The sequence below is a fragment of the Triturus cristatus genome, chromosome 3_1 (assembly GCF_964204655.1).
Source record: "Triturus cristatus chromosome 3_1, aTriCri1.1, whole genome shotgun sequence".
In the NCBI taxonomy this organism is placed as follows: domain Eukaryota; kingdom Metazoa; phylum Chordata; class Amphibia; order Caudata; family Salamandridae; genus Triturus; species Triturus cristatus.
In genome coordinates this window covers 1,164,055,770-1,164,067,344 of record NC_140583.1, presented here as the reverse complement: position 1 = coordinate 1,164,067,344, position 11,575 = coordinate 1,164,055,770, and the positions used below count along the sequence as shown (strand labels likewise).

The 11,575-nt window shown below is 51.1% G+C and overlaps 1 protein-coding gene across 9 annotated transcripts in view; it reads right to left on the bottom strand.

Annotated features, from left to right (window-relative positions):
- The window catches only part of SLC37A2 (solute carrier family 37 member 2), an 892,550-nt gene that overhangs the window by 388,158 nt on the left and 492,817 nt on the right, over positions 1-11,575 (bottom strand). The window lies entirely within an intron of this gene.

Sequence of the window (11,575 nt, the reverse complement as noted above, 5' to 3'; positions counted from 1 at the left end):
GGTCCCGCAGGCGCGGTGGGTGACTCTGGGATACATGATAGCCAAGCGTGATATTGCCCAATTGTGGGGATCCCAGAGGCCCCCTGCGGTGTCGGCCTGGAAAGAGCATATGGATTGGTGTATGTTTCGTGAAAAGGTGGTGTATGTGGCGAGGGGTAAGCCTGGGGCGTGGATGAAACTCTGGGGCCCCTGGAACGCCTACCGTGGGGGTATTTGTGAGCCGCCGCTGCTACCGGCGGCCTCGCCGGCTCCGTCTCCCTAGATGGCGCCCCTCCCTTGGCCGCGGGCGCGCGGTCCCCCAGTCCCTGATCTACTCCCGTCCCCCTCTTCAGAATTTTGCTGCTGGTGTGGATCCCCCACTTATGGAGCACGTGTTGTCACTTTGGATCGAGGGTTGCCTTGCGGTTGTGGTTTGTTTATGTTGTTTTGTATTAAGAAAATGGAACCGTACTGTGGGCATGGAGCTTTGAGGCCTGCACCATTGATCACTCCTGTTTTCCTACTGTGCACCGCTGAGAAAATTTTTTGCTGTATGTATGTAATATGCTTTTGATGCTCTAGCGGCCGGCCGGGTGGTTGTAGGCCCATACCTGTAACTTCTATAAACTGCAATAAACGGTTTCAAAAAAAAAAAAAAAAAAATACTAAGACAGCCTCAGGACCAACCACTCCCGGGACACAAAGGGCGAGCCCAGCAAGAGGCCCTGAACCACCAGCCATCAGGACAACCCCCGGCCAATGGCCACACCCCCGGAAACAACAGCTCACAAACCAGAGATGCTGGATCCCAAAGCCCCAGGGCATGATACACCAGGGGGAACAAGTGCAAACGGGCCCAAGGAACAAACACCACAGCAGCAGATAACAGTCCCTGAACACGGAGCCGCCGGCGAACAGTGGAAGACTGTGAGAAGTTGGCCTGGTATATGCTGTTCACTAGTTCTAGTGACCACCTTGTACCATGCCAAGCAACCCTTATGGTGTGGTTGTAAGTCAACCTTTTTGGACTAGCTGCCCTAGTGGTAGCGTAGGCTAAGCAGTCTTTGAGGCTAAACTCGTGATGCGTGTTAAGCAAGCTGTTTTACCAATAGTAACCCCCTTTTATACCAATGAAAGGACACCACACAGATATATATTCAAAATATATATGTATTTATTTCTCAAAGTAACCCCTAGTCTCTTTATGAGCACAGGAGCACAAATCGTCAAACAAGATTACAGTAGAATACACAGAAGTTGCACTTTATATGGATAGGCCCTGGTGGCCACTCAAACCATATACTAAAATAGTGGTATAAGTACCACGAACAGAAAAGGGAAAAGGCCTAGGGCCTCTAGAATCGCTGGGCCTACGAGGAGCTAACGTCAGTTAGTGACCAGGAGGTCCACGGGTGGCGTGTGCAGAGCAAATAGTCACACGCGTGCTCCCATAGGTTTCAATGGGTGCGTAAAAAGTACAAAGTTACTGCAAAAGGAATCTTCCGGATGACCTAGGAACTTAAGATTTGGAACACAGGCACTAGAGATGTATTACTACACATGGGCACCGGAGTACCAGCTTTACCTCACCCACAGGAAGCGGGTGCATAGGCCTCAAAGTGCGTCGGGTTTCTTCTATCTGTTCCGTTGAGCCTGGGACAAAGATGCTGCAGGCGGTCGGTCGGGAAGAGATGCAGTGGATCCAAGAGTGGATCGGAGATGTTGAAGACCTGTAAGCAGAGGGGACAGTGTTCACAGTCACTAGCCAGTGACCAGCGTGGCACCAGGTGGGTACCAGGCGATGTCGGGTGCAAACAGGTGATGAGGGGTAGCTTGTCTCCGCAGCCACGTGGTCCCTGAAGGTCGACGACGTCCAGGAGTCGGCTCACGAGCTGTCCCACGCAGGCTCTCGCTGTCGGCGGTGTCGGCGACTTGATCGAAGCAAACAAGCCTTGGCAAAAGCAATTGCAGGAGGATTCGGAAATCAGCTGTTGGTTCTGACCAGCAAGGTCAGAGGGATTGCTCCTTTGGAGGGGAGCAAGGGCCAGTCTGGAGCAACCAGACCAGCGGTGTTTGTCGTAGATTTCGTCGCCAAGATGGCCACTAGCCAGCGGGCCAGCAACCGGTTAGGCGCGTCGAGTGGCAAAATGCAGAAGGGCCCCACGCAGATCGTGGAGATGCTGGAGGGCTCACCTTTGGTGCAGATGCTGCTCGAGGGTTGGGCTTCTCAGGACCCAAAGCACAACTTGGAGGGAGCCTCGGTTGTTGCACTGGTCAGCTTGTCGTAGTCGTTCCAAGATGGCTGGCTCCACGTGTCTCGGTGCCTCCACGGGTCTCCTCTTTTCAGGGACTGTGGATCGGGCGGTGAGAGGTCTGGAGGTCCAGGTCTTGTCAGTCTCTGGGCTCGGGCTCCGGCGGGAGGCGGCGGCAAAGCAGACGTTGATTCGCTGGATGGTGCTTGCGTTAGCAAGGTGGTCACTCCCTGACCACAGGGGAGATTTTCTTCAGTCTTCTGTGCAGCAGAATGTCGAAGTTCCCGTCTTCTTCTTAGTTTCAAGTTGATTCCAGGATGTCTGAAGTCTTAGGACACAGCTCCTACCTTTATTCGGATTCTAGGGGCCGGACTACCTGCTAGGTCCCTCCCTATGGGTGGGACCAGGAAGGGGGGTGGTTACATCCCCAATCCTTTGTCCAGCTCGCCCCAGGCCCGGGACTGGTGTGCCCCAGGACCGGTTTAAACTGGCATATGCACCGAGGCTCCTTGTGAGCCACAGGCATGTCTGGTTTCTTTCAAGCCCTACCTGACCAATACACAAAATCCTGTCTGGGGTGGTGCACGCACCTCCCCTGGCAGGAAACCCTTTGTCCACACCTCCCAAGCTGGAAGGACTCCCAGCAGCAGGAGGGCAGACTTGTGTCTGTGGTGGCAGCATCCATTTTGTGGAGCTGAGGCTATGTCTGATTTTACCCGGGTTTCAGGCACTGTACATGTCGTGTCCCTCTAGAAGGGTGGAATGCTAACCCCGTCGCCAGAATTGGCGAGGGGTTAGTATTCCAATTCGTATGACACCTTACTCGACATGTTTTGATAAAGCCAAACCAAAGATAGCATTTAACCGCGAGGTTCATAATGCACTTAAGAGTATATGGTATGACGATATCTGGAAACAGTAGAAGGAAGTTGTTCCGACCACTGCAGACAGGCTCAGCTCATGCCAGAGCACCATCTCACATGGAACCAAGCACTCTGCCTTCAGGATTGTTAAGGCCTGCCATAGGAGTGACTCATAGGTTACCAGGTGTCCCATTTAAGGTTAGGTATAGGTATACTACACCTAAGTAAGAGGTGATTACACCAACTTACCCCAGCTGAGTGATCAGCCAGTTGTGTCAGATTGTTAGGCCAAGCCTGGGGTGGCATAATACATGCTGCAGCCCCTGGCAGGCCTTGGGTACACCAATGCCCTGGGTACCTAGTGTACACTGGTACAGGGGCTGACAGGGTGATCCACTTCCAATTGGTTATGCACCTAGGGTGCATAGTTTTAATTTAGTAGAGAGAACAGCAGGCTGGGGGTCTGATTGGCAGGCCCACAGCCTCAATATGTCAAAAACCAGTGAAGCAAAAAGCAAAAATTTGGGGTGACCATAGGATAGCAGACCCTACTCTCCTACACAACCCCCCCCCAAACGCTGGGACATTAAACTAGCCTTGACCAGTCTCGTCTTCATGTCCTAAGTGGAAGTACCTGGAGAGACCATCTGCATTCCCATGGTCAGTACCTGGCCGGTGCTCCACTGTAAAGTCCATCCCCTGTAGGGAAATGGACCACCTAAGCAGTTTGGGGTTTTCACCCTTCATCTGATTTAGCCACAAGAGGGGCTTATGGTCGGTCTGAATCTTGAAGTGAGTGCCAAACAAGTATGGCCTCAGCTTCTTCAGGGCCCACACCACAGCAAAGGCCTCCCTCTCAATAGCTGACCAATTCTTCTCTCTGGGGGTCAACCTTCTGCTAATAAAAGCAATGGGTTGGTCTTGACCATCTACATTAAGTTGTGACAGCACAGCTCCCACACCCAACTCAGAAGCATCTGTTTGGACAATAAACTCTTTGGAGTAGTCAGGACTTTTCAGGATAGGTGCAGAGCACATGGCCTCCTTCAGGTCATCAAATGCCTTTTGACAGCTTACTGTCCACTGAACCTTTTTGGGCATCTTCTTGGATGTCAGATCATTAAGAGGAGTCACAATGGACCCATAGTTCTTAACAAACTTCCTGTAATACCCAGTCAAGCCCAAGAAAGCTCGAACTTGAGTCTGGGTGGTTGGAGGGGACCAATCCTTGATGGACTGTATCTTACTCTCCAGTGGTTGAACTTGGCCCCCACCTACAAGGTGGCCCAAATACACAACCTTACTCTGCCCTATCTGGCACTTAGTAGCCTTGATAGTGAGGCCTGCCCTTTGCAGAGCCTCAAGAGCCTTCTTCAGGTGGATCAGGTGATCCTCCCAGGTGGAACTAAAGACAGCAATGTCATCAAGATATGCTGCGCAAAAGTCATCCAACCCAGTAAGGACTTGGTTCACCAGCCTTTGGAAGGTGGCAGGTGCATTCTTCAGACCAAAGGGCATCACCACAAACTGATAATGCCCACCTGGGGTTGAGAATGCTGTTTTGGCCTTAGACTCCTCAGCTAACCTGATTTGCCAATAGCCAGCTGTCAAGTCAAATGTGCTCAAAAACTTTGCAGAAGCTAGTTTGTCTATGAGCTCATCTGCCCTTGGAATAGGGTGTGCATCTGTCCTGGTGACAGCATTGAGCCCTCTGTAGTCCACACAGAACCTCATCTCTCTCTTGCCATCTTTGGTGTGAGGTTTGGGGACCAGAACCACTGGGCTAGCCCAGGGGCTCTCTGAGGGTTCAATGACACCTAATTCCAGCATTTTATGTACCTCAGCCTTTATACAGTCCCTGACGTGGTCAGGTTGTCTGTAAAGTTTGTTCTTTACGGGCAGACTGTCACCAGTGTCCACAACATGGGTACACCAGTCAGTTTGACTAGGTATCAAGGAAAACATATGTGAAAATGATTGTAGAACCTGTCTACATTCAGTCTGCTGATGGGCAGTGAGGTTGCCTCCAAGGGTCACTCCTTCAACTGAGCCATCTTCAGGGTTCTGAGACAACAGGTCTGGGAGAGGGTCACTCTCTTCCTCCTGTCCCTCATCTGTAGCCATGAGCAAGCCCATGTCTGCCCTGTCAACATATGCTTTAAGCCTGTTAACATGGAGTACCCTGTGGGGACTCCTGGGAGTTCCTAGGTCCACCAAGTAGGTGACCTCTCCCTTCTTTTCCAGGATTGTATGGGGTCCAGACCATTTGTCTTGGAGTGCTGCTGGGGCCACTGGCTCCAACACCCATACCTTCTGTCCTGGCTGATACTCAACCAAGACAGCCTTTTGGTCATGCCAAGCTTTCTGTAAGGCCTGGCTTGCCTCAAGGTTTTTAGATGCCTTCTCCATATACTCAGCCATCCTGGAGCGGAGACCAAGTACATAGTCCACTATGTCTAGCTTAGGCTTTTTGAGAGGTAACTCCCATCCTTCCTTCACCAAACACAGTGGGCCTCTCACAGGGTGCCCAAACAACAATTCAAAGGGGCTGTAGCCAACTCCTTTTTGTGGGACCTCTCTGTAAGCAAACAGAAGGCAGGGTAGAAGGATATCCCATCTTCGCCTGAGCTTTTCAGGTAATCCTTTGATCATACCCTTTAGGGTCTTGTTGAATCTCTCAACAAGCCCATTGCATTGTGGGTGATAAGGGGTGGTGAACTTGTAGTTGACACCACATTCCTTCCACATAGCTGTCAAGTATCCTGACATAAAGTTGGTACCTCTGTCAGATACTACCTCCTTAGGAAACCCCACTCTGGAGAATACTCCCAGCAGGGCCCTGGCCACAACAGGAGCTGTAGTGGTCCTAAGGGGAATTGCCTCTGGATACCTGGTGGCATGATCCACTACCACCAGTATAAATCTGTGCCCAGATGCAGTGGGAGGATCCATGGGACCCACTATGTCTATTCCCACTCTTTCAAAGGGAACCCCCACCACAGGTAGTGGTATCAGGGGGGCCTTTGTTGTGCCACCTGATTTGCCACTGGCTTGGCAGGTAACACAGGAGCGACAAAACTCCTTTGTATCTTCATTCATATGAGGCCAGTGAAAGTGAGGGACAAGTCTGTCCCAGGTCTTGTTCTGGCCTAGGTGTCCTGCTAAAGGAATATCATGGGCCAAGGTAAGAAGGAAGCCCCTAAATTGCAGAGGTATAACCAACCTCCTGGTTGCACCAGGCTTGGGGTCTCTAGCCTCTGAATAAAGGAGCCCTTCATCCCAATACACTTTATGGGTACCTTGAGCATTCCCAGCAGCCTCAGCAGCAGCCAGCTGTCTGAGGGGTTCAAGAGAGGGACAGGATAACTGAGCCTGCCTCAAGTCAGCCCTTGAAGGTCCCCCTGTCCCCAGAAACTCAACCTGATCAGGTTCAAGCTCTTCAGGGACAGTTCCTTCAGGGTCCTCTAGATCAGCTTCCTGGGAAGGCTGATCATCACTCTGAGGCAGGGGGGAAGGCACAGCCTTGACCCTCCTGTTCTTCTTCTTGGTAGGTGCTTGGTCCATTGTTCCAGGATCCAAGACCTGAGGTTCTGTGAGGCACTTTTTGGCCTGTGACCTGGTCACAGCAAGGACATGTGATGATATACCTAACATCTCTGCATGAGTCCTGTACTCCACTTCTGACCATAGAGAACTCTCTAGGTCATTGCCCAACAAACATTCTACTGGGAGGTCTGCACTAACCACAACCCTTTTGAGGCCAGTTACCCCTCCCCATGAGAAGTTAACAACTGCCACACTATGTGAAGTAGTGGCATTGCTGGCATTGGTCACCAGGTAGTTCTCACCTGGTATGTACTGTCCAGGATCCACAAAGCCTGGTGTCACCATAGTGACACTGGCACATGTGTCCCTGTAGGCTTGAGCCACTTTGTCATTAATTAAAGGAGTCTGTCTGTACTTGCCCAGGTTACTGGGGCTCACAGTCAGGGACAAATCAATGTCCCCATCACAGATCAAGACTGCCTGGGTAAGGGTTCTGTCTAAGTCAGAATCTCCTTCAGTTCCCATAGTGATTCCCACTACACCCTTTGTCTGGGGACCAACACTGCTAACAGTAGTACTGGGAGCAGGTGCCTTAGGGGCAACAGTGTTGGGGGCTCCACCCTTTTTGCAATCACTAGTCCAGTGAGTTGTATTTTTACAATGATTGCACCAGGGTTTCTTCTGACCTTCTTTCTTCTTCTTGGACTGTTGGGACCCACCCTCCTTAGCAGTAGTTTGGGGCCCTGTTGAAGACTTCTGGTCTTTAGGTTTCTGATCTCCACCCTTTTGGTCTGTTTTCTTCTGATCACCCCCTTGGCCCTGGTTCTGGTTCTTTTGCTTAACCCTGGTTCTGACCCATTTGTCTGCCTTCTTTCCCAATTCTTGGGGAGAGGTCAGATCAGAGTCAACCAAGTGTTGATGCAGTTGCTGGTTTTGACAGTTATTTAAAATCTGTTCTCTCATCATCAAATTATACAATCCTGTAAAATCAGATACCTTACTTCCCAGCAACCAACCCTCCAAAGCCTTAGTGGCACATTCAATGTATTCAGACCAGTCCTGAGTCTGTGTCTTTTGGGTGTCTCTGAACATTAACCTGTACTGTTCAGTGGTTAAGCCTAACCCATCAACTAGAACACTCTTCAGGACTCTGTAGTTTCTGACATCCTCTTCTCTAACAGTGAGGAGTCTGTCTCTGCCTCTTCCTTCAAAGGAGAGCCAGAGGATTGCTGCCCACTGATCTTCAGGAACCTGCTGTACTTTGCAGGCTCTCTCAAGAGCAGTTATCCACTTGTGGATGTCATCCCCACTTTTGTAGGGGGGCACAACCTTAGACAGGTTTCTATTGTCGAAAACCCTATCTTTGTCCTTAGGGACAATGCTGCCACCAGTGGGTATAGACCCACTCTCTTTATGCTGTCTAGCCTTGCTAAGTTTCTCTTCCATCAGGGCTACTTCTAGCTCCTGCTTCCTGATCCTCAGCTGAGCCTCTTGCATCTTGGCCTCATGTTCCCTCCTCTGAGGGGTGGTCATCCTTCTCCTGGAGTGACCTTGAGAGCCTCTAGAGCCATGGGAAGCATTGGAGTCACCTGAGCGATTCCTTTGCCTTCCAAGCCCTGTGTTAAGTCCACTGGGGAGATCCAGTGGGTTGAACCCACTGTCAGTCCCCAATAGCCTTGGTTTAGCTGGGCCAAGTATAATACTTGGCACTGGGCTAGTTCTCCCTTCATCCTCACTACTGTCAGTATCCTTTTCACTCTCATCCTCTGTGGTAGGCATCCCATCTAAGGGGTGACTATTGGAACTGGGTACCTCTGTAGTATCTTCAGAAGGGGGGCCTCCTGTTCCTGACCCTAAGGGGGCTAACTGGGAAGCTTTCTTGAGTGCTCTCTGATTCTCATCATTCTGTAAGAGCTCTCTGAGCTCAGCAGAGTTTGGGTTCTTGGGCTGTTTAAGGCCTCTAAGAGTTGCCAAATGCCTGAGCTCATTCTGATTAAGGGTAGCAAAGCTGGTTGGGGCCCTCTGGGGGTCACTCTCGACAGAGATGGGTACAGTGGACCCCTCTGCCCCGGCCATTGCTCTTAAGTGTGGGTGGATGTGTTGCAATCTACCTACACTTGGGTTTACCTACTAAACCTATCTAGTAGTTGTAGTCAGGGTGTGCTACTCCCTTTGCTCTACAACAACTAAGTTCAGTAGAACTTAAGTATATCTAATCTTGTTTTATATGTACCTACAGGTACCTATGTGATCTTTCAATTGGTAACCAAGAGATTACAATGGTAAAACACAGCAAGCTCAAATCCAACCGCTGCTCACCAATGTGAGAAGTTGGCCTGGTATATGCTGTTCACTAGTTCTAGTGACCACCTTGTACCATGCCAAGCAACCCTTATGGTGTGGTTGTAAGTCAACCTTTTTGGACTAGCTGCCCTAGTGGTAGCGTAGGCTAAGCAGTCTTTGAGGCTAAACTCGTGATGCGTGTTAAGCAAGCTGTTTTACCAATAGTAACCCCCTTTTATACCAATGAAAGGACACCACACAGATATATATTCAAAATATATATGTATTTATTTCTCAAAGTAACCCCTAGTCTCTTTATGAGCACAGGAGCACAAATCGTCAAACAAGATTACAGTAGAATACACAGAAGTTGCACTTTATATGGATAGGCCCTGGTGGCCACTCAAACCATATACTAAAATAGTGGTATAAGTACCACGAACAGAAAAGGGAAAAGGCCTAGGGCCTCTAGAATCGCTGGGCCTACGAGGAGCTAACGTCAGTTAGTGACCAGGAGGTCCACGGGTGGCGTGTGCAGAGCAAATAGTCACACGCGTGCTCCCATAGGTTTCAATGGGTGCGTAAAAAGTACAAAGTTACTGCAAAAGGAATCTTCCGGATGACCTAGGAACTTAAGATTTGGAACACAGGCACTAGAGATGTATTACTACACATGGGCACCGGAGTACCAGCTTTACCTCACCCACAGGAAGCGGGTGCATAGGCCTCAAAGTGCGTCGGGTTTCTTCTATCTGTTCCGTTGAGCCTGGGACAAAGATGCTGCAGGCGGTCGGTCGGGAAGAGATGCAGTGGATCCAAGAGTGGATCGGAGATGTTGAAGACCTGTAAGCAGAGGGGACAGTGTTCACAGTCACTAGCCAGTGACCAGCGTGGCACCAGGTGGGTACCAGGCGATGTCGGGTGCAAACAGGTGATGAGGGGTAGCTTGTCTCCGCAGCCACGTGGTCCCTGAAGGTCGACGACGTCCAGGAGTCGGCTCACGAGCTGTCCCACGCAGGCTCTCGCTGTCGGCGGTGTCGGCGACTTGATCGAAGCAAACAAGCCTTGGCAAAAGCAATTGCAGGAGGATTCGGAAATCAGCTGTTGGTTCTGACCAGCAAGGTCAGAGGGATTGCTCCTTTGGAGGGGAGCAAGGGCCAGTCTGGAGCAACCAGACCAGCGGTGTTTGTCGTAGATTTCGTCGCCAAGATGGCCACTAGCCAGCGGGCCAGCAACCGGTTAGGCGCGTCGAGTGGCAAAATGCAGAAGGGCCCCACGCAGATCGTGGAGATGCTGGAGGGCTCACCTTTGGTGCAGATGCTGCTCGAGGGTTGGGCTTCTCAGGACCCAAAGCACAACTTGGAGGGAGCCTCGGTTGTTGCACTGGTCAGCTTGTCGTAGTCGTTCCAAGATGGCTGGCTCCACGTGTCTCGGTGCCTCCACGGGTCTCCTCTTTTCAGGGACTGTGGATCGGGCGGTGAGAGGTCTGGAGGTCCAGGTCTTGTCAGTCTCTGGGCTCGGGCTCCGGCGGGAGGCGGCGGCAAAGCAGACGTTGATTCGCTGGATGGTGCTTGCGTTAGCAAGGTGGTCACTCCCTGACCACAGGGGAGATTTTCTTCAGTCTTCTGTGCAGCAGAATGTCGAAGTTCCCGTCTTCTTCTTAGTTTCAAGTTGATTCCAGGATGTCTGAAGTCTTAGGACACAGCTCCTACCTTTATTCGGATTCTAGGGGCCGGACTACCTGCTAGGTCCCTCCCTATGGGTGGGACCAGGAAGGGGGGTGGTTACATCCCCAATCCTTTGTCCAGCTCGCCCCAGGCCCGGGACTGGTGTGCCCCAGGACCGGTTTAAACTGGCATATGCACCGAGGCTCCTTGTGAGCCACAGGCATGTCTGGTTTCTTTCAAGCCCTACCTGACCAATACACAAAATCCTGTCTGGGGTGGTGCACGCACCTCCCCTGGCAGGAAACCCTTTGTCCACACCTCCCAAGCTGGAAGGACTCCCAGCAGCAGGAGGGCAGACTTGTGTCTGTGGTGGCAGCATCCATTTTGTGGAGCTGAGGCTATGTCTGATTTTACCCGGGTTTCAGGCACTGTACATGTCGTGTCCCTCTAGAAGGGTGGAATGCTAACCCCGTCGCCAGAATTGGCGAGGGGTTAGTATTCCAATTCGTATGACACCTTACTCGACATGTTTTGATAAAGCCAAACCAAAGATAGCATTTAACCGCGAGGTTCATAATGCACTTAAGAGTATATGGTATGACGATATCTGGAAACAGTAGAAGGAAGTTGTTCCGACCACTGCAGACAGGCTCAGCTCATGCCAGAGCACCATCTCACATGGAACCAAGCACTCTGCCTTCAGGATTGTTAAGGCCTGCCATAGGAGTGACTCATAGGTTACCAGGTGTCCCATTTAAGGTTAGGTATAGGTATACTACACCTAAGTAAGAGGTGATTACACCAACTTACCCCAGCTGAGTGATCAGCCAGTTGTGTCAGATTGTTAGGCCAAGCCTGGGGTGGCATAATACATGCTGCAGCCCCTGGCAGGCCTTGGGTACACCAATGCCCTGGGTACCTAGTGTACACTGGTACAGGGGCTGACAGGGTGATCCACTTCCAATTGGTTATGCACCTAGGGTGC